Genomic DNA, 22035 nt, shown 5'->3' with positions numbered 1-22035 from the left:
TGAAAGATTCTAATTATGTCGGTTAAACCCATTTGACCTAATGCATTGTTCTGTTCCACAATATCCTTGTTGATATTTTGTTTGGGAGATCTATATATTTTTGACAGCGGGGTGTTAAAATCCGCTACTATCAGTGTGTTGCTGTCTATATCTTTCTTGAAGATGGCCAAGATTTTCCTTATATATTTGGGTGCTCCTATGTTGGGTGCATATAGGTTTACAATGTTTATGTCTTCTTGATGGATTCTTCCTTTCAGTATTATAAAGTGTCCTTCTGGGTCTTTTTTATGGCCACTGTTTTGAAATCTATTTTGTCTGATATAAGTATTGCTACCCACGCTTTTTTTTTTGCCTGTCCATTTGCTTGAAATATTTTTTTCCATACCTTTAATTTCAGTCTGTGTAGGTTCTTTGTTCTGAGGTGGGTCTCTTGTAGACAGCATATGTGTGGGTCATGTTTTCTTATCCATTCAGCTATCCAATGTCTTTCGATTGAAGCATTTAATCCATTTACATTTTCAGTTATTATTGACACCTCTGTTTTTCCCTTTGTACTTGTGTTCTTCTCTTTCTCACTCTTTTTCTTCATCTTCTAAAAGCAGCCCCTTTAGCATATCTTGCAGTGCTGGTTTGGTAGAGGTGTGTTCTTTTAGCTTCCTTTTGTCTAGGAAACTCCTTATTTCACCTTCCACTTTAATTGAGAGCCTTGCTGGGTAGAACAGTCTTGGTTGCAGACCTTTGCTTTTCATGACTTGGAATATTTCTTGCCAGTCCCTTCTGGCTTGCAGTGTTTCTGCTGAGAAGTCACCTTCTAAACTTTTCGGGGCTCCCTTGTATGTGACTACCTCTTTCTCCCTTGCTTCCTTTGGGATTCTCTCTTTGTTTCTATTTGCCATTTTAATTATAATATGTCTTGGAATGGGCCTCCTTGGGTTCCTCTTGAATGGGACCCTCTGTGATTTCTGGACTTGCATGACTTTTTCTCTCCTCCAATTAGAGAAGTTTCCCATTATTACCTTTTAAACAGGTTCTTTGTCCCTTGCTCCTCTTCTTTTCCTTCTGGTATCCCTATTATACAGATATTATTACGTTTCAGTTTGTCTTCCATTTTCTTCAACACTTCTTCATTCTTTTTGAGACTTTTTTCATTTTCTTGCTCTTTCTGGGAGCTTTTTCTACCTTGTCCTCCAGCTTTCTAATTCAATCCTCTGCTTCATCTAGCCTGCTTTTGATTCATTCTACTGTGTTCTTCAATTCAGAAATTGTATTCTTCATTTCCTCTTGTCTCTTCTTGGTAGTTTCTATATCCTTTTTAATGCTGATATAGTTTGAAGTAAGTTCCTCATAGTTTCCCTGTAGTTTTTGGTAACTCTCTTTGAGCTCACTGAGCTTCTTTAGAACCATTGTTTTGAACTCAATATCTGATAGTTTACTTGCCTCTATTTCATTTAGTTCTCTTTGTGGAGATTCTTCCTTTCCCTTAGATTGGGGGGTGTTTCTTTTTCTTCTCATTATTTGTGAGGCTCTGCTTTTTTGTTTCTGTTTCTTAAATTGATCTGTATTGACTTCCTGACTTTGTGTGATGTGAACTTCTATGGTAGGAGAGCACTGTTTTTTTGGTTTTTTTGTTTTTGTTTTTGTTTTTTTTTTTTTCCTTTCTGGATCTGCTCCTGATGATGTCAGCTGCAGTTGACTCTGACTGACCTTAGGCAACTTTGAGAGACTTTCAGGAATCTGCTATCTGTGTCTGTCTCCTTCAGTTGTTAATCTAGTCACTCTGCTCTGTGCAGTCGGGCTTAAGCACCACATGGCAGGGCAAAGCCCCTCCTGTGTGGGGGGTTATTGTGTCCTCTCATGCTGCTGCAGCTCAGTGGAGTGGTCTGCCTGAGCAAAATGGCTGCTGCTATATGGGTGAGGAGTCAGCACCAGGTTCCTGCCAGCAACTCCCTCAGTTCTCTCCCCAAATCTTCGGTCTCCAGTCTCTACTCAAGCAACTCCAGATCACTAGGCAACCCCTTTGGCCAGGGATCTGCTATCTATGACTGCCACTGTGTATTCAGCAGTCAAGCTTGCACACCATCACTAGGGCAGAGCCTCATGGTTGCAGGACTATTGTGTCCTCTCATGCTGCTGCCACTCAGGGGCATGGTCTGCCTGAGCACAATGGCTGCTGCCACACGGTGGAGGAGTCAGCACCGGTTCCCACCAGCTACTCTCTCACTTCTCTCCCCAAAGCCTCCTTCCCCAGTCTCTCATCAAGCAGCTCCAGCCCACTCTGCCCCTCACTTTGCTGGAGACCAGGGTAAGTGGCTGCCAATACAAATGTATGTGTAGACCCTTTAAATGGCTCTTTGCGTCTCCAGCTGCTGTCTCTGGCAGAGAGCAACTCTGCCACTTTTTGTGGCTGGCTGTTTTCTGAGTATTTTGTGGGCTCTCATGCTGTAAGCTGGAGATCTCCACCCATTGTTCAGACCTCACTCTTCTCTGGGGGATCCAATTGGCCATTTAAATATCCCTCTTGTACTGCCACCCATGGGTGCCCAGACTGTCTTCTCGAGTCTCTACCATACTCCTTACCTTTTAAATTATGTTAAAGCCAATTCCTCTCTGCCCAAGGTTTTACAGCTCCTCTCTAGCTTTTGTTCTGTTATTTTCCAGGTGATTTCTCCACAATTTAGTTGTAATTCCAGATTGGTCCTGGGAGGAGGTCAGTGTGACTTCCATTCACTCCTCTGCCATCTTGTAGTCCCTTGTATAGATTTTTATAAGACCCATCATAACCCAGAATATTGTGATAAACAAGATATTTAATAGAAACAATAAAAAATTGATAAAAACTTTCAATATTTTTCCCCTTTAGAGTTTCCTTTGTCCTTTTCTTTTTTAAAATTATATTTTATTGTTTATGCTATAACAGTTGTCCCAGATTTTCCCCCTTTGCCTCCCTCCTTCCAGCCCCCAGCACACACTTCCTCAGGCAATCCCCACATCCACACCATTGCCCATGTCCATGGGTCATGCATATATGTTCTTTGGCTAATCCCTTTGCCTTCTTTCATCCAGTTCCCCCTCCTCCTCCCTTTTTACATGTCAGTCTGTTCCATATTTCTATTCCTCTGATTCTATGTTTTCTTCTTAGTTTATTTTGAACCAGTGGGAAAAAGGAGAGTACAGAGAGAGAGAGAGAGAGAGAGAAGGAAAAGAAAAGGGAAAAAGAAGAGAAAAAATACCAACATTAGGAGAGTTAACACAAACTGTCCTGTTATGAGCAGATTAAAAGAGCAAAGGGAAGACTTTCAACTAACTTAAACAGCATTTTTCAAAGCCCAGGGCTGAATCTCTCTAAAGAAAAAATTATGATCACTTTCTACATTAAAGGAATCCAAAAAAACCATTTGAAAAGTCCAAATGTGTGTTATTGTGACTCCATCATGTACCCATCTGTTATTTAGTCTGTGACATTTAAGTTATCCTCGTATGTTCAATGACCAAAAGGCTAAGTGTCTTAGAAGCTCTTTGTCCTTTTTCTTTTTTTTTTTTTTTTTTTGTCCTTTACCTTATATAGCACTTCTGTGCTGGAGGGAAGAGAACAAAGTGGGGTGAAAGGTATTGAGAAATTGGAATATACATTTTTAAAGAAAATAAGCAAGGAAGAAGAGAAACTATTTTAGTCATTGCCCTCTATCACAATTCTCCATTCAGACATTTCTATTCAAAGACTCAGATTTTCTTAAGAGCAAATGTGTCTGTTTGTTTCTCTTGCCATTTCCTTAACTTAAAATGTCTTCTATTTTCTATTCCCATTATTAGGATTGCCAGACTTAGCAAATAAACTTACAAGGCACATCCAGTTAAGTTTAAATTTCAAATAAACAACAAATTATTTTTAGTATTAAGTATATTCCACATAACATTGGGAAATCTTTTACTAAAAAAAAGATTCATTGTATATCTGAAATTCAAATTTAATCAATGTATCATTTATTTTAGTATAAGTATGTCCTAAATGTTTTATGGGGCATACTTACACTGAAAAGTTATTTGTTGTTTATCTGAAGTTCAAATTGAACTGGACCTCCTGCATTTTATATAGCAACTCTGTTCTTATGTAGATTCTCCCATCATTCAAGCCCAGATCAAATCTCACTTTTCAGTGAAGGCTTTCATATGCATTTTATTTTGAAGGGATTCATGCATTTATTTATCATCCTCTCCATCAACAAATATATATGGAACACCTGTTTTCCCCCCAAGAACTGCATTAGGAGTCCACAGCTGAAAGGCAGAGGATGGCCTTGAAGGCAGGCAATAATGATACAGAGGAATAAGCACGATGAGAGAGATATGCATGAAGCAGCACAGGAAATAAACAAGCCTCTTTGTAGGAATGCTGGCTATCCATCCTTATCTCCTACCTGTATCTCTATCAACATTTGCAGCTATATCTTTTATTACTTGGTCTCTCCCCAGTATCATATTTTGTTCATAGTAGGTGCTAATATTTGTTTTAGTGCAATGAAGCTCTGTTTCTTTTCATTCATTTACTCTTCATTGGAGTTTTTAGAAAGATACCAGAGGACTGGGGTTGATTTGTTTTGCTTTAACCAACGTGTGAGAAATTGTGCCTTTTTCAACTGTACTAAATGTGACCGGCTTCAGTCTGTGTGCCTTACATAGCCATTTAATCCTTACACGCTGTTGATGAACTAGCACAGTTTATATGTAATTTTATAGGAGAGGAAACAGACACCTATGGTTCAGTAACTTGCACAAATCACATGAATAGCAAAGGTGAAGCTAGGAGTCAAACCCAATAGTCTGGCTTTAGAGTGCTGTGTTGGCACTCTATGAAAGAGGAGGTAATTTTAAAAATTAAAGTTAAGTAAGCTTCTGAAATTTTCTGCAGATACTTCATATGTTCTTTTTTTTTTTTAAAGAGCAATTGTTTTTATATTTCTAATGATCCACAAATGAGCCACGGTAGCTCAAACATAATTCCAGGGAAGAAACTTTAAGGAGAAAGAAGCTAAAATTATACCATCTTATGTAATAAAAGTATATGTTAGTTCATTTCCTTTCCCTACTGTACCATCTGACCAATTCTTTTGGTCTGTGCTGTTACAGTCCAGAGCCCGGATCCAATGGCAAGCACTGTGCACATTCCAGGTCAATAGCCAAACTGATTGAGCTGAGAAAGCAGAGTCATGAAATCTTTTTCAAGTAACTGTTTAACTTGAGGTTAGTTATCATGTAGTTAAAGTAAGTAAAAACACCCTTCAGCATTTGGTAGAAAATTTAAGGAAAAGAAACGTGATACAGAGAGATGTGCTTATTATTGACAAACTTAAGTATACTGAAGGCTCTATAGTCTTAGTGATTTCGTAAATTTAACCTGTAAAAAAGCTACTTGATAAATATTTTAAAATATCCATTTTCTCATTTGCATAAAATGTGGATACTTAAACCATAAGAGATTAATTTGGAAGCACTCCAAGTCCTCATTCTCTAAAAAGAGGACTGTCTATTCCCACTATTAACGGCTGGGATTTCTAGCAAATTCATCATGATTTAAATTTCAGCTGCCTAGGATAGCAATAGGAATAGATTTTTTTAAAAACATTTTTACAATGGAGAGAGATGAAGAACTAACAGTGCTCATGAAAAGATTTTCATCTTCGTGAAATCATCTTCCTCTATGAATAGCAGAGGCTACTGGGGTCTGGTCCCAGGGTTTATGTTCCACTTGGAGTAGTGCAGAATATCAGGAGATTAGCTTAGCATAATCTTGGCTAGTAAATTATGGCATAAAAAAATAAGCAAAATGGTTGGAATGAGCTGTTTGTCCCTAGATGGCATACTGATATCAAAGCTAAGCCTCCATTAATACTTTTTTATATCTGTTTACTGTAAAAAACAGTCTATGGCCTTTATTACTTTCAGAGTCAGAAGGCAGTACAGAAATGGGAAGTTACAGCAAACTTTGTTTAATACTTACATAAATCAAAAGTTTTAAAATTTCAAAAATATACAAAATTATATTACTTTGGAAAAATTGTCCAATATATATTATTATTATGAACTTAATATGTAATTGATAATAGTATGACATTTAGAAAAATATAAAATGTCAACAGAGACATTTTTTGTAAACATGTCATAAAGATCTTTGTTCATAACAATAACAGATAAATAGATTTGGAGAAATAATGGAATATAAGAGGTTGAAAGAACTTTAAAGATTATTCTGTTCACTCACCTGAAGATTTAATATACTCTCTAGTATCTTCTCCCAAGTCTAGAAGGTTATAGCTTAAATGGACTTAAGACTGTAGAACATCACCCAGTAGTTTAGCCTATATTTCCATTTCTTACTTATATTATTATGTGTTGATCATCTTGTCTTCATACTGACACCTACCAGTAAACTTGTCTTTAAAATATGATGATATATATGCCCCACCACAAGAAACCTTAATTCTCAAGTTTCCTAAAAAGAGACATTAGAGAAGTAAAGAATATGATATGCAATTTAATACTATGGAGAGCAAGCATTTTAATTTTTATTCATTAACTGTGCTAAATAACATTATTACAAGCCTTCTGGCATTCAGGACATGTTAATTGGATCTAACTGTAGAGTGATTGAAGCTTACAATACTGTGTAGAAAGCTTTGTTTAAAAATATTCCTGAGCTCTGGTAAAATGTGTATTTCCAAGAATCAATTGATGTAAATTCCCATAAAAAGAGGTGGATTCACCACAATTTACTTACATATAGGCTTGATTTCTCTATGGCGTATCTTGTTTCCACAAACAGAAAATCTCATGGATTTGGAAATCATCCATCAGAATGCCCTTCCCTGTTATGGAAGGAGGGACTAATAGGAGGAAAAAAGAGAGCTTCTCAGATGTGGTAAGAACTCTAAAAATCTCTGCAACATCTTGAGGAATAGCACCCTGGAGTTTTGGACTCTCTGGAAAGTTGCTGCAGCCCTAGTAAATTTTTAAATATTTAACTATAATCTATTCCACCTGTTTCACTGAGGATTATCTTAACATTTGATAATTGAGAAAAGCATTTTGAATTTTTGATGCACATATGGCAGAATAATTTTTGCGATGTTAATATTGGGAGTTTGCTATAAGAGTTCCATCTTTATTTCTAGCAGTTGGCCACTATTTGGATTTCTGTAACTCAGAATGGCGGAGAGAGATCGCATTGCTTAGCAGAAACCAAGGTGATGACCATGAGTAGGGAAGGTAGAATTGATGACCTGGGCCAATTTTTGGCTCTGGCTCTTCTCTTTTACCTTGTTTTTTCAAAGCTGGTTTTAGGATTACATTATTTTTTTCTGCATGTTTTTCCCTTGGGTTTGTCCTTCTGTGACTTTTTAAAGAAACAGAGAACAAAGATTAAATTAGGTGGATATAAAAATAAGTCTAAAGATACATGGTGAGTTGTTTTAGATTAAGGGTTATGAAGCAAAGTGCTAAAGAAATACAATGTAATTTTGTGCATCCTTATGTTTTGTGTATATGACTCCTCTGGCAATTTTGGAGGTGGCTGTAAATACAGTTGATTCTTGAACAAAGTGAAGAATAGGGACATTGACCCCTGTATGGTAGTAGAAAATCCATGTAAAACTTTTGACTTCTCTAAAACTTAACTGCAGTCATCATCCCTTGGTATCTGTGAGGGATTTGGTTTCCAGGACCCCTCTCAGACACCCAAATCCACAAATGCTCAGGTCCCTTATATAAAATGGTAGAAAACAAGGCATACAGTCATCTTTTGCCCTCTGCAGAGTCCCACCACTGCCTTTGCTGACCATTCATTATCTTTAAATAGGTTTTTGTTAATGTTTCTGTCTTCTCTCCTCCTCACCAGTGACAACCAAGATGTGAACAAACAAAAAACTGCAAATAAATAAAGACCCAGAGAACAACTGGGCCATAGGTAACTAGATTAAACATTGTTACTGGGTGTGTGAGATGGTATTTCTGGATGGGATTAGCATTTGAATCAGTGAACTCAGTATTTCACCTTCCCCAGTGTAAGTGGACATCATCCAATTGACTGAGGGCATGAATAGAACAAAAGGCAGAGGAGGGAAGAATTCACCCTTTTTGTCTGCCTCACTGATTAAACTGAGTCATCTCATCTCATCTTTTGCCCTCAAACGGAGAACAATTGGCTTCACTGGTTCTCAGGCCTTTGGACTGAGACTGAATTGTACCACTGCCTTTCCTGGGTCTCCACCTTGAAGATGGTGGCTCTTCTCAGCCATCATAATTACATGAGCCAATTTCTAATAACATCTACTTCTGTCTCTATCTATCTCCTGCACCCCTCCCTGCCCTTAATCCTGACTAATATACCAATCAGGATTGGGCTTCTAGGCCCTGGTTTTTCAGACTTCTGCCAAGAAACACCAAATCAGTTTTTTACTTGACATGTTTATTTATTAATTTAATTCACAGGAGATACCTTAATTTTAGATTTGGAGTAGTCATTATCTAATTCTATAAGTAACATAACATTATGTTGACGGGAGAGACCTGGTTCTTCTTGCTGATGAAAAGAATTACATATCAGCAAATCTATTAGTGTACAATGAGAGTTCATTAGTGATCCATTCCCATGGAAGAGAATGGGCCTAACTAAGATGCGGGGGGGGGGGGGGGGAGGGGCAGGGGAAGGTCAAGGGATGGGGAAAGACAGAGGTTCAGGGCAAAGCAGGGTGGCAAAAGTAAGAATAGCTGAAGGCCAAGGTGAAAAGGCCCTGGGAGGCCTGAGGCCTGCCAGTCAGAGAGCCAAGAATGCCCAGAGCATCAAGAGCACCCAGCACACCAAGAGAGCGAGTCCTTTGTTCTGAGGACTTATATACTTGGTGGGATGGGAGTAAAATGTTACATATCGATTAATGGGTAATTATGGTTCCAGTTTTCCTTGGGGAGATGTGACTACCCAAATTGAGGTATGTGTGCTGTGTGGGGGTCTGTTAGCCTAAATCCTCATCTTCCTCCAGACTCCATTTATTCATCTTGTGTAATACAGATATGTGACAGGAGACTATTAATTACAGTTGGGGCAATTACTCAAAGTTATTTGTGGGCTGATTCTTTGGGCCCTGTGGACCCTCTCTCGCATTTCAGGCCTTGAGAGGAAAGCAAGTTTCAAGGCTTTCTTTCCCAGATACTGGAAATACTACATAGAATTTCAAGGAATTCCCTCCTTCTGTGCTAACATAGTGTTTCTTGTGATGTTGGAACACTTGACAGTATTATCGGACCAGGCTCAAGACTGCTGAGTCAGTGGGTGAAAAGTGTCTCCCTCTCCCTCCATGCCTTGGTTTACTATTCATTCTATCTAAATGGTAAAAGGTGTTTCCTGGTAACCATGATGCTAAACGCTGGTCAATAACAGCCATGCAGACTCAGAGTTCTGCCTATGCTGTCTTCTGCCTCAATAGCATAAAGACATTTATTTACACATATTTCATTTCAAATAAACACAAAAAATACTTTTTTCCAAAAATATCTAAGTTCTTATTTCCAAAGAATAGATAAAAAAGATCATTCCTTTGAAACATAAATTGTGTTTTCATCACTGGCAGACTTCCTTCAATGAAGTCTTGATATAAAAACAAGAAACACTTATTAGAGGGGACCAGCATATTCCCAGTCCACAGGTAGTAAGTGAAGAATAATTGGACTGGTTTGATCTTTGGAGACCTATGTAAAACAGAGCCGAAGCCTTGGTTCAGTTGCAGCAGTTCCTCCTAAACTGTATAGGAGGAACCATGAACACGGTATATGTTTCCATTTCTTTGTGTCTTCCTTAATTTCTTTCTTCAGTGAAGTGTAGTTTTCTGAATACAGGTCTTTTACCTCCTTGGTTAAGTTTATTCCTACATACTTTATTTTATTTATTGCTATAGCAAATGGGATTTTTTTCCCTGATTTCTAATTCTGATATTTCATTTTTGGGGTACAAAAATGCCTTTGACTTCTGAATATTGACTTTGTATCCTGTTGTTTTGCCCAATTCACTTATTCAGTTTAGTTTTTTGGTGGAGTCTATAGGGTTTCCTATGTACACTATCATGTCATCCACAAACAATGATAGTTTCACTTTCTCCTTTCAAATTTGGATGCCTTTTATTTCTTTTTCTTGTCTTATCACTGTGCCTAGGACTTCCAATACTATGTTGAATAGAGTGGTGAAAGTGGACATCCTTGTCTTGTTCCCAATCTTAGTGGGAAAGCTTTCAGCTTTTGCCTATTAAGTATCATATTGGCTGTAGGTTTTTCATATGTGGCCTTTATATGTTGAGGTATGCCCCCGTTATTCCCACCTTGCTGAATGTTTTTATCATGAAGGGGTGCATCATTAAAATATCCATACTACCCAAAGCAATTTCTAGATTCAACACAATCCCTATTAAAATACCAATGATGCATTTCATAGACATAGAACAAACATTTCAAAATTTAAATGGAACCATAAAAGACTACAAATAGCTGCAGCCATTTTGAGAAAGAAAAACAAAGAAGGAGGGATAACAATACCTAACATCAAACTATATTACAAGGCCACTGTAATAAAAACAGTCTGGTACTGACATAAGAACACACACATAGATCACTGGAACAGAATAGAAAGCCCAGAAATAAACCTATGTCTTTATGGTCAATTAATATTTGACAAAATGGCAGAAGCAAAAAATGGAATAAAAATAGCTTCTTCAACAAATAGTGTTGGGAGAGCTGGACAGCTATGTGCAAAAAATTGAAATTCAACCACCAACTGACACCATACACAGAAATAAACTCAAGATGGATAAAAGACTTAAATATAAGTCACGACATCATAAAAGTCCTAGAAGAGAACATAGGCAGGAAAATCTCAGATATCCCATGCAGCAATATTTTCACCGATATGTCCCCTAGAGCAAGGAACATAAAGGAAAGAATAAAGAAGTGGGACCTCACCAAAATAAGAAGCTTCTGTATAGCTAAAAAACATCAGCAAAATGAGAAGGGAACCAACCATATGGGAAAATATATTTGCCAATGATACTTTGGACAGGGGTTTGATTTCCAAAATATATAAAGAACTCATGATGCAATCAAGATGGTGGAGGAGTGAGTGGAAGTCACAAGACCTCCTCCCAGGAACAACATGGAATAACAACTAAATTGTGGAGAAATCACCTGGAACAAACAACTGAAAATAGTGAAAGAGGAGCCTTGTAGCCTCAGAGAAAGAATCGACTTTAGCACAATCTAACTGCTAAGGAGTGCAGTACAGACTCGAGAAGGTGGGTGGGGCACCCAATGGTGGCAGCACCAGAAGAATATTGAAATGGCCAGTTGGCTCACCCTGAGAGGAACAGGGTCTAAACCAAAAGCAGGGATCTCCACCCTACAGCACCAGAGCTCAAAAGATACACAGAAAACAGCCAGCTGCAAAAAGCAACAGGGTTGCTCTCTGCCAGAGACAAGGTGACTGGAGATGCAAAGAGCCTTTCAAAAGGTCGATGCAAAATTTTTATTTCCAGCCACTTATCCTGCTCTCTGACAAAGACAGGAGCAGAGTGGGCTAGATACACCTGAGGAGAGACTGGGGAAGGAGGCTTTGGGGAGAGAACTGAGAGAGTAGCTGGCCAGATCTCGGTGCTGACTCATCCCCCATGTAACAGCAAACATCTTGCTCAGGCAGAGACCACTTCCCCTGAGTGGCACCAACATCAGAGGACCCAATAGGCCCACCTCCAGGTGGGGTTCCACCCCACCCTGTGCTGGCTAAGCTGCCTGCTGAGTCCAGAGTGGTAGCCACAGAGAGTAGCCCTGGCTAAAGGGGGCACAGAGAGGTCTGAGGACACTTGAGGAGAGTCTCGGGATGGGGGCTTTGGGGAGAGAACAGAAAAAGTAGCCGGCAGGATCCCAGTGCAGACTCCTCCCCTATATGACAACAGCGAAAGAGGATCAATTAACCCTGCACCCAGGAGGGACTCTGCCCCACCCTGAGCTCTCTAAGGTGGCCTGCTGAGTGAAAAGTAAATAGATTGACAGCTGAAGGAGACAGCCACAAACAATAGATTCCTTAAAGTCTTGAACAGACTGCTTAAGTTCAGATAGGGATGACATCTGACATCATCAGAGACAGAGCCAGAAAGTAAAAACAATGGTCTCCTATCATGGAAGTTCATATCACAAAGTCAGGAAATCAAGAGAGATCAACTTAAGAAGCAGAAGCAAAAAATAAGAGTCTCACAAACAATGGGAAGACAAAGAAATACCCCCCCATTCAAAGAGAAAGGAGGAATCCCCAGAAAGACAACTAAATGAAATAGAGGCAAGTAAATGATCAGATATTGAGTTCAAAACAATGGTTCTAAAGAAGCTCAATGAGCTCAGTGAGCTCAGAGGGAATTACAAAAAACTACAGAGAAACTACGAGGAACTTACTGTAAACTATATCAGCATGAAAAAGGACATAGAAACTATCAATAAGAGACAAGAGGAAATGAAGAATACAATTTCTGAATTGAAGAACACAGTAGAAGGAACTAAAATCAGGCTAGATGAAGCTGAGGACTGAATTAGTGAGCTGGAGGACTAGGTAGAAAAAAGCTCCCAGAAAGAGCAAGAAAATGAAAAAACACTCAAAAACGGTGAAGAGGAGTTGAGAGAAATGCAGGACAACCTAAAACGTAATAATATCCGTATAATAGGGATACCAGAAGGAGAAGAGGATAAGGAAGAGATAGGGAACCTGTTTGAAAAAGTCATGATGGAAAACTTCCCTGATTGGAGGAGAGAAAAAGTCACACAAGTTCAGGAAGCACAGCAGGTCCCATTCAAAAAGAATTCAATGAGGCCCACTCCAAGACACATCATCATTCAAATGGCAAAAAGCAAAGACAAACAGAGAAACCTGAATCAAGCAAGGGACAAAGAGGTAGCAACATATAAGGGAGCACCAGTACAGCTAGCATCTGACTTCTCAACAGAAACCCTGCAAGCCAGAAGGGAATGGCAAGAAATATTCCAAGTCATGAAAAGCCAAGGCCTGCAACCAAGACTACTCTACCCAGCAAGGCTCTCAATTAAAGTGGAAGGTGAAATAAGGAGTTTCCCAGACAAAAGGAAGCTAAAAGAATACACCTCCACCAAACCAGCACTGCAAAATATGCTAAAGGGACTGTTTTAAAAAAATGAAGAAAACGAGTCTATGAATACCCAGTTCCTTTCACAGTTGCCAATACTTGATATTACCAATATTTTTTTAATATATATTAATATGGTTGGGACAATAATGTATTGTTTTAATTATTCTTTTATTATCTGTTGAAACTAACCCTGTTTTAGTATATTTCTTTCCTATTTCTATTATTTTTTTAATAGTTTTAAATGACTTTTTGGTATTCTTTATCCATTTTTTGATTAAATGTCTGTAGAATTTTTTCCTTAAAAAAAAACCCATTAACCCTCTTTTAGTTGTGTTGCAGATACTTTCCTATTACTTACTTGTTCCTTAACTTTTTTATATGTATATTACTGTACAGTTTAAATGTTTAATATAGTCATATTATCAATATTTTACTTTATAGCTTCTGGGTTTGAATGTTTTACTTCAGGATAAGAAAAATATAATTTTGTATTTTCTCCTAAAACTCCTTAGATTCTACATATTGATTTTTAACAAACCTGAATATTTCTTGTATAATGTGTGAGATAGGGTTCTATGTTTGTTTTCTTTCAAGTAATAGTGGCCCAGGCACCTTATTTGTTGAATAAGCCTTATTTTCCCCATTGATTTGAAATATCAATTTAATCATATATTACATGTTAGGCAGATATATACGTTTGTTTCTAGAATGCTTATTATATTTCATTGATCTACTTGATTATTTCTGTGCTGGTGTCATGTTGGTTTAATAGCTGAGACTTTATAATGGTTTTAAATTTTTTAATATTTTATAATTAACTTTGACATTTAAAAAATAAATAAAAAATTAATCTGCATTTAAGAAAGAAAGAGAGAGAGAGATGGAACTCCTTCCTTTTGCAACAACATAGATGGAATTGGAAAATATTAAGCTAAGTGAAATAAGCCAGTCCCTGAAAGACAAATACCATATGATCTTGCCTGTAAGTGGACTCTATTCAACAAAATAAACTAACGAACAAAATAAACCACAGGAATGGAAACATGGAGTAGGCTGAAAATGACCAGAGGGGATGGGGAAAGAGGACAATGGGAGAAAGAAGGGGAAGGGACTAGACAAAGAACATGTATGAATGACTGATGGACATGGACAACAGACTGGGAATTGACTGTCGGAGTTGGGGGTAGGGGTGGGATGGGTGGAGGGGGGTAAAGGGGGGAAAATCGAGACAACTGTAATAGAATAAACATGATTTATAAATTTTTTTTAAAAAACCTCACATGACTGTACTCCAAGACGACAAACAATCGAATTAAAAAATGGGCAAAAGACCTGAACAGACACTTCTCCAAGGAGGATATACAAAGGGCCCAGGGACATATGAAAGGATGCTCAGCATCACTAGTCCTCAGAGAAATGCGAATTAAAACCACAATGAGATACCACTTCACACTCATCAGAATGGCCATCATAAACAGATCAACAAACAATGGGTTCTGGTGAAGTTGTAGAGAAAAGGGAACTCTAGCCCACTGTTAGTGGGAATGCGACTGGTGCAGCCACTGTGGAAAACAGTTTAGAATTCCCTGAAAAAGCTGAAAATGGAACTGCCTTTTGACCCAGTGATTCTACTACTGGGATTATACCCTAAGAATCCTAAAACACTAATTCAAAAGAACCAATGCACCTCAATATTCATAGTATCACAATTTACCATAGCCAGGTCTGGAAGCAACCTAAGTGCCCATCGGTAAAAGTGGATCAGAAAACTCTGGTACATTTACACAATGGAACACTACACAGCAGAAAGAAAGAAATAGCTACTACCCTTTGCAATAGCATGGATGGAACTGGAGAACATTATGCTAAGTGAAGTAAGCCAGAGGGCAAAAGACAAATACCATGTGTTCTCACCTATAAGTGGAACCTAATCAACAAAACAAATAAGCAAGGAAAATACAACCCGCATCATTGAAAGAAAAAAGAAACTGACAAAAACAAGAAGGATGGAGTGAGGGGTGTGGTGGGGAAAGGAAGAGGAAGGGTCAAATCAAGGAACATGTATAAAGGAGCCATGGACAAAGCCAAAGTGGGGAAGCATTGAGGAAAGGAGGGGGGTGGATGGGGGGCTGGGGAAGGTGGTGGAGGGGAAAATGGAGACAAATGTATTTGAACAGTAAAATAAATTTAAAAATTAAAAAATATATAGTATAAAGAAAATTAAGTATTTATTAAAATGTTTGGGTTTAAATCTAAAAAAGATAAAAATAAAACAATAAACTGCATAGGAGAAACCAGAGGAAGATTGTCCCCAGATGTCCTTGGAGAGTTTAAGAGCCTCTGGTTTCCAAAATAGCAGAGTGACTCAAGGTGAACTCATCCTTCTGCAAATAACAATTATAAATTAAACATTAACAAAAAACTATTTGGAGGTAATGAATAGTCACCAAAGGCAGGAAAGAAACAAAGAAAGATTTGACCCTTTATAAAAGAGAACTACTCTGGGTAAGGTCTATGATTACAAAGATCTTTCTTAGAGATGGCCATTGATCAATACTTCATGGTTTGGAATTAAAGCAGAGAGCCACACAGGCTTGTGATCTCAGGGGAAAATAAAAGGTTTGGGGTTGCCAAAGAAACTAAAAATTAAGGGAGAAATCCCAGAAACATTCCCCCAATTTCTTGTGTAAATGACCCTCAAATCTTTTGCTTTCAAAGAGAAAAGCAAAAAGAAACAACTGGAAGTCAGGAAGATGGTAAATGTCAGCTCCTGCCCATCGCAGCTGAAACAACTTTGGATTTGAGTTCCTCCAAATTAGAGGGGGTTTGTAAATACCTCAGGTTTTCTACTAAAATCAAAGCAGGGCCATGTCTCAAGAATAATTTTTGTGTCTTAGGACTAAGAGTCTAGCCATAGGACTAGACTAAGTGCATAGCAAACCTGTTCATACTCGCAAAGTGAATAGTCCATACAAGTTCAATGTAATAAGCTAGTAGTTTAACTGCCCACTGGGTCAGTAAGCAACACTCTTCAGAGAAAGATTCCATAGCTAGTGTCTCTGCAAAAAAATAATGCACAATGTCCAATATACACTTAAGAAAACAAATCCTAGACATATGAAGAAAAGAAAAATGTGACCCACGGTCATGAGAAAAAGTAATGAAATCCAAAAAGAGATATCAAAATGTAGCATTTTTGCCTCAAAATATAGGCAAGACCAGCACTCTTTCCCTCTGCCTCCCAATCATCTGGAAACAAAGAAGTTGAGATACATAATATAAAGCTAAGAATATCAACAAGTCTATAAGTTAGGGTATAGACGGTTATAGCTTCTGTTGTAGCAGGGCTCCTAAACCTGACCCCCAATTACCATCCATTCTTCCATAATAGGGGAATATTACAAAACTAATCACTGCTATTCCAGAATATGGAACCAAGGGAGCTGAAGTGGTATTCTTATCTTTTTTAATTTTCATATTTTTTTAATCAGGAGAAAGGGGTGAGTAAGGATATAAACTGTATGGGGCTGTCACCATGCATGTTTTAAAGTACATACTGAACCAGAAAACAGTTAAAAGTTCAAGAATGGAATGCACCTTCCCCTTTAGGTGGGACAATTCTGGCAAGGATAGTCAGCAAAATCTAAAAAGTAAACAGAATCCATACAAGATGGCTGCAGAGTAGCAGGAAGCTCCATCCACCTGTTCCCAGCCCAGCACCAGTCTTGCAGCTAAACTACAGAGCAATCAACTTGAAAATCCAGTTGAGTGTAAATGGGAGCATGTTTGAGTGAGCATGTGCACAGGCAACTGCACAGGTATGTGTTTAAATGTGTGAGTGCCTGTCTGCCTGTGAGGACACTAAGGGCTAGGAGGCCCAGGCTCTTCTGGCAGAACCACTGCTGCTGCCACCACCCAGACTGGCACTTCTGGCTACACAGATTTGGAGTGGAAGCCATTTTGTGGAATTTGCAAAATCCTCCTTGGGAAGAAGCCACCAGAGTGGCCACGCCTTGGTGCCTGGCCTTGCTTCTGTGCTCTCTGCACTGGGCCAGGCCACGTGCCCTGCTGCCACCAGGAACCAGGGTGTTGGGACTGCAGTATTTGCCAGGGAGGGAGCCATTGCCTCCCCAGCCCTGGGCACAGCTGAAACTGCTAGCCAGACAGAGTCAGGCTGAGGAGGCTGCAAAGCAGCCGAGAAGCTGGGAGCACCAGAAGCAGAGAGAGGTGGCCAAGACAGCACTGGCTGCAGAGACCACAGTGGGAGTGCAGTGGTGGGAGCCTGAGGCTGAAACTCACTGGAGGGAATGTTACAAGTGCCCTGTTACCATCCTGTGCTATAGTTTTTCAATTGGACTCTTCCCTTCCTTCCTCCACCCTATAAGGATGATATGAGACTTAAAAGTAGATGATGCATGCAGAATAAATTCTATTGATTTGGACGGGAGAGAGAGGAGTTTGTGTGTGAGAGAAATGTCCATATGTTGCCTCCTATACATGCTCTAACTGGGGATCTAATGTACACCTAGAAGCCCTCTCAAGGCAAAGGTGGGCAAGGTAGAGGTTGAGCCTCTTAGCCTGACAGGGGAAGTTTCCCACCAACGAACCAGCAGATGACAATCAGGACCCAAATATAACAGGAGAGTCCACATAACCCTAAGAAGATCCCTAGAGCATCCAAATCAGATCAAGGAGTCTGAAGTGTGGAGGCTCTCTGCTCTGGGGAGAGAAGAAAACTGCTAGAGACCAATCCACCATCATTTTTTTTTTCCTTAAAGGGGCAAAGCACAGGTTTTGTGTTTGTAGCAACCCACCTTGAGCCCCAGAAAAGGGAGGGCAGCATGGGCTGGAGTAGCACGAGGAAAGTCTAGACCAGGAGGCACTGGAGAGCAATTTGAGGGAGTGGCTGTGGGATTTTCAGGGACCGGATATACCTGGGCTTCAGCATTCTTGAGAAGAGCTGGCCCTTCCTAGAGGAAAATTGATTATCTTACCATGTGGGATACTACTCCTGCAGTCTTCTGGAATTCCCCTCGACCACATTAAATCCTGTTACCTCCACCCAGCAATTTTTTTTGTTCTTTTTTCAGTTCTGTTCTGTCTTGGTATTCTGTTTTGTTTGGGTTCTTTTTTTCCCCTATTTCTCCCATCATGTATCTTAAGCTTTGCTGTGGAGACAGCAACATAAATAGACTCAGGGGTGTCAGGGACTGGCACTAGGGTACAGCCAATCCATACAATATCCTGGGAAACAGACTGGTGCTTCCCCCTCAAAGGAGAGCCACAATAACACCCTCCCAAGCACCTGAGCTCTGGAAGCCTACTAGGGTCCCCACCTTGACAAGTACAGAGAAAAAAATCCCTGACAAACTCAGACTAATGGCTTGGAGGAGGGGAAACACATCCACCATCTTACCTGAAGTCTGAAAAGCACCTCCCACAGGAGATCTAGGAATTACAGCTATCTGTTTCTACCAAAAGCCTTCTCAGAAATAGTCAAGTCTGCTACTAGTCTAGGATTGACATCAGGCTAGCAGGTCAGCAGGCAGAGACAGGCAGAAGCAGATCCTATGGTAACTTAGGACATTTGCTAACACACCTGTGTTGCAGCCTCTCTAGGCTGGGCAGGTCCACACGGGGCTCAAGTAGGCAGAAGAAGATGCATGGAGCCTTGGGGATGCTTGACATGTCTTTATTTGGGAAGGTCACACAGGCCACAAGTCTGTGTCCAGGGAAATCACACAGGCCACAAGCCCATGTCCAGGTAGGCGCCCTGACTCCCCACCTTGTCCGAAGCTCCTTCCCCTTAAATAATATCCCTAAACAAAGCAGGCTACAGGCCAGCAAGTTAAGTAACTATCATGAGCTGTGCATGTGAGCCTAATCGAGGCTACAGGGCAGTTTATCACATCTGGCCTTAAGGCCATGGGACCCTAGCTCAAGGCTGTGGGAATAAACACTGCTTTATCAGACTCCTTCAATGTTGTGAGGAGCTGCTCCCCCTGGTTACCCACGCATCTGGGAGAGGGAGCCAGGCTGCTTCCATCTGTCCTATAATACCCCTGGACCCAGTGCTGATAAAAGCCAGTTTTGCAGAGCAGCTTGGCCCCTGGGAATAGCCAAGACCAGAGGAATCAGCCACAAACTATGAATCACGTTTAACTTCAAAACAGTAGCCAAGGACTAGACATGAACAGCACCTGACATTGGCACCAAACTCAGACATCAGCAGTATCCAAACAGAAAAACCAGTAGGCAAGGTCTAAACTCTGCTGAGAAAAACCAACTTGATTCTTTTTTCATTATTTTCACTTTTTTTCTTTTTTATAGTCTTTTTATTATTTTTTATCTATTTTTTCTTTTTCTTTTATTTTTGGTACTCTAATTTTTTTTCATATCTCCTGTTCTACTGTCAATTTTGATTATCCATCATTCCCTTCTTCTCTCATTTTATTATTTTTGTTACTTTTTCTGTCTCTCTTATCCCCATTTTTCTCTTTCAATTCATTATGAGTATTAGTTCTCTTACCCTTTCTCTGTTCATAATCACTTTTCTTTCCTTTGGTCTTCTCATACTCTTTTTCCTTTTACCCTTTCTCTACTATTCCATTTCTTTTTATACATGTATTATTCTTTGTTCTCTTGTCATTGATATTGCTGTGATGGTCAGGGTGAAGAGGTTGCTTGTTTTGGTGTTGTTTTTGTATCATTTTGTTTTGTTCTGCCAGCACCTATACAACAGCATACAACACATGGTAGAGGTTGAGCCTCTTAGTCAGCCAGCCAGAGGGGAGTTCCCACCAATGAATGGGCCAATAACAATCAGGACCCAAATACAACATAACCCACACAGAGTATATTCTTAGAGCATCCACATAACCCACACAAAGCACATTCTTAGAGCATCTAGATTAGGAGATCAAAGAGTTTTCACCACTGGTTCTCACAGGGCTCCTAACACATAAGCCCACTCTACAAGACAGAAAGTCAAAGCAAATCAATCTAATACATAGAAAAAAATACAAAGAGACTACCAAAATGGGGAGACAAAGAAACAACTCCCAAATGAAAAAAAAAAAGGAGGAACATCCAAAGAGCTAAATGAAATCAAGACAAGCAATTTGTCAGAAATAGAGTTCAAAGTAATGGTTATAAGGATGCTCAAGGAACTTGGCAAGAACTATAAGGAACTCTGTGAGAACTACATCAACATGAAAAAGGAGATAAAAACCTTGAATAAGAACAAGTTGGAAATGAACGATGCCATATCTGAAATGAAGAACACACTAGAAGGAAAAAAAAAAAAAAAAACAGGCTAGATGAAGCAGAGGATCAAAACAGCAAGTGGGAAGCCAAGGCAGAAAAAACAAATGGTCAAAGGAACAAAATTTTAAAAAGAATAAAAAGAATGAGGCTAGATTAAAGGAGCTTTGGGACAACATGAAACAGCACAATATTTGCATCATAAGGATACCAGAAGCAGAAGAAAAGAAGTAAGGGTTAGAAAACCTGTTAAAGAAGAAAATGACAGAAAACTTCTCTAACTTGGTAAGGGAAAAAGTCATGCAAGTCTGGGAATCACAGAGGGGCCCAATCAGTATGGACCCAAAAAGGCCTATTCCAAGACATTACAATCAAGACACATTACAATCAAAATGACAAACATCAAAGACAAAGAGAGAATCTTAAAGGCAACAAAGGAGAAACAGGTAGGACACCCAAGGGAACTCTGATAATGCTATTTGCTGATTTCTCAACAGAAACCTACAAGCCAGAAGAGAATGGCAAGAAATATTCCAAGTAATGAAAAGCAAAGTTGTCAAACCAAGACAGCTCTACACAGCAAGACTCTCAATTAAAATGGAAGGCAAAATAAGGAGTTTCCCAGACAAACGAAGGCTAAAAGAATACACCTCCATCAAACCAGCATTGCAAGATATGCTACAGAGACTGCTTTAAGAAGAGGAAGAAAAAGAGAGAGGAACACAGGTACAAAGGAGGAAAAATGAATAAGTACCTATCAATAAGTACCTTAGATGTAAATAGACTAAATGCTCCAATCAAAAGACATAGGGCAGCTAAATGGATAAGAAAACATGAGCTATACATATGCTGCCTAAAACAGACCCAGCTCAGAATGAAAGACCTGCACAGACTAAAAGTAAAAGGTTAGGAAAAAAATATTTCAAGGAAATGGACAGGAAAAAAAGCATGAGTAGCAATACCTATATCAGACAAAACAGACTTCAAAATGAAGGCCATAAAAAGATACCCATAAGGACACTTCATAATACTCAAAGGAAGAATCCATCAAGAAGACATAAACATTGTAAACCTGTATGCACCCAACATAGCAACACCCAAATATATAAGGAAAATCTTGGACATATTCAAGAAAGACAGAGACAGCAACCCACTTATATCAGGGGACTTTAACACCACTGCCAACAATGGAAATATCTTACAAACAAAATATCAACAAGAATATTGTGGCATTGAACAATGCCCTAAATCAAATGGACTTCACTGATATATATAGAACCTTTCATTCCAAAGAAGCAAAATACACATTCTTTTCAAATGCACATGGAACATTTTCAAAGATAGGTCACATGATAGGTCACAAAACAAGCCACAAAGAATTCAAGAAAATTGAAATCATAACATGATTTTCTCAGAACACAAGGGCTTGAACTAGAAACCAACCTCAAGGAAAAAACTCAAAAACATTCAAATTCATGGAAACTGAAGAGCATGCTATTAATCAATGAATGGGTCAATAATAAGAGGGAAGTTCATAGCAATACAGGCCCAACTAAAAAAAGATAGAAACATTTCAAATAAACAACCTAAGCCT

At 39.1% G+C, this 22035-nt stretch overlaps 1 long non-coding RNA gene across 1 annotated transcript in view; it reads right to left on the bottom strand.

The window, feature by feature from the left end:
* Window positions 1-6761: 6761 nt before the first annotated feature.
* LOC129071204 (uncharacterized) overlaps window positions 6762-22035 on the bottom strand; it is a 34303-nt gene continuing 19029 nt past the window's right edge. Inside the window, exon 3 of the long non-coding RNA XR_008529221.1 lies at window positions 6762-6878. This is a non-coding gene — a long non-coding RNA (uncharacterized LOC129071204). The remainder of the gene's footprint in view (window positions 6879-22035) is intronic.

Source organism: Pteronotus mesoamericanus, unplaced genomic scaffold (genome assembly GCF_021234165.1).
Source record: "Pteronotus mesoamericanus isolate MK-2021 breed Mesoamerican mustached bat unplaced genomic scaffold, CSHL_Meso_final contig_26, whole genome shotgun sequence".
NCBI lineage: Eukaryota > Metazoa > Chordata > Mammalia > Chiroptera > Mormoopidae > Pteronotus > Pteronotus mesoamericanus.
The sequence above is the reverse complement of the archived record's forward strand: the minus strand, read 5'-3'. Positions and strand labels throughout refer to the sequence as shown.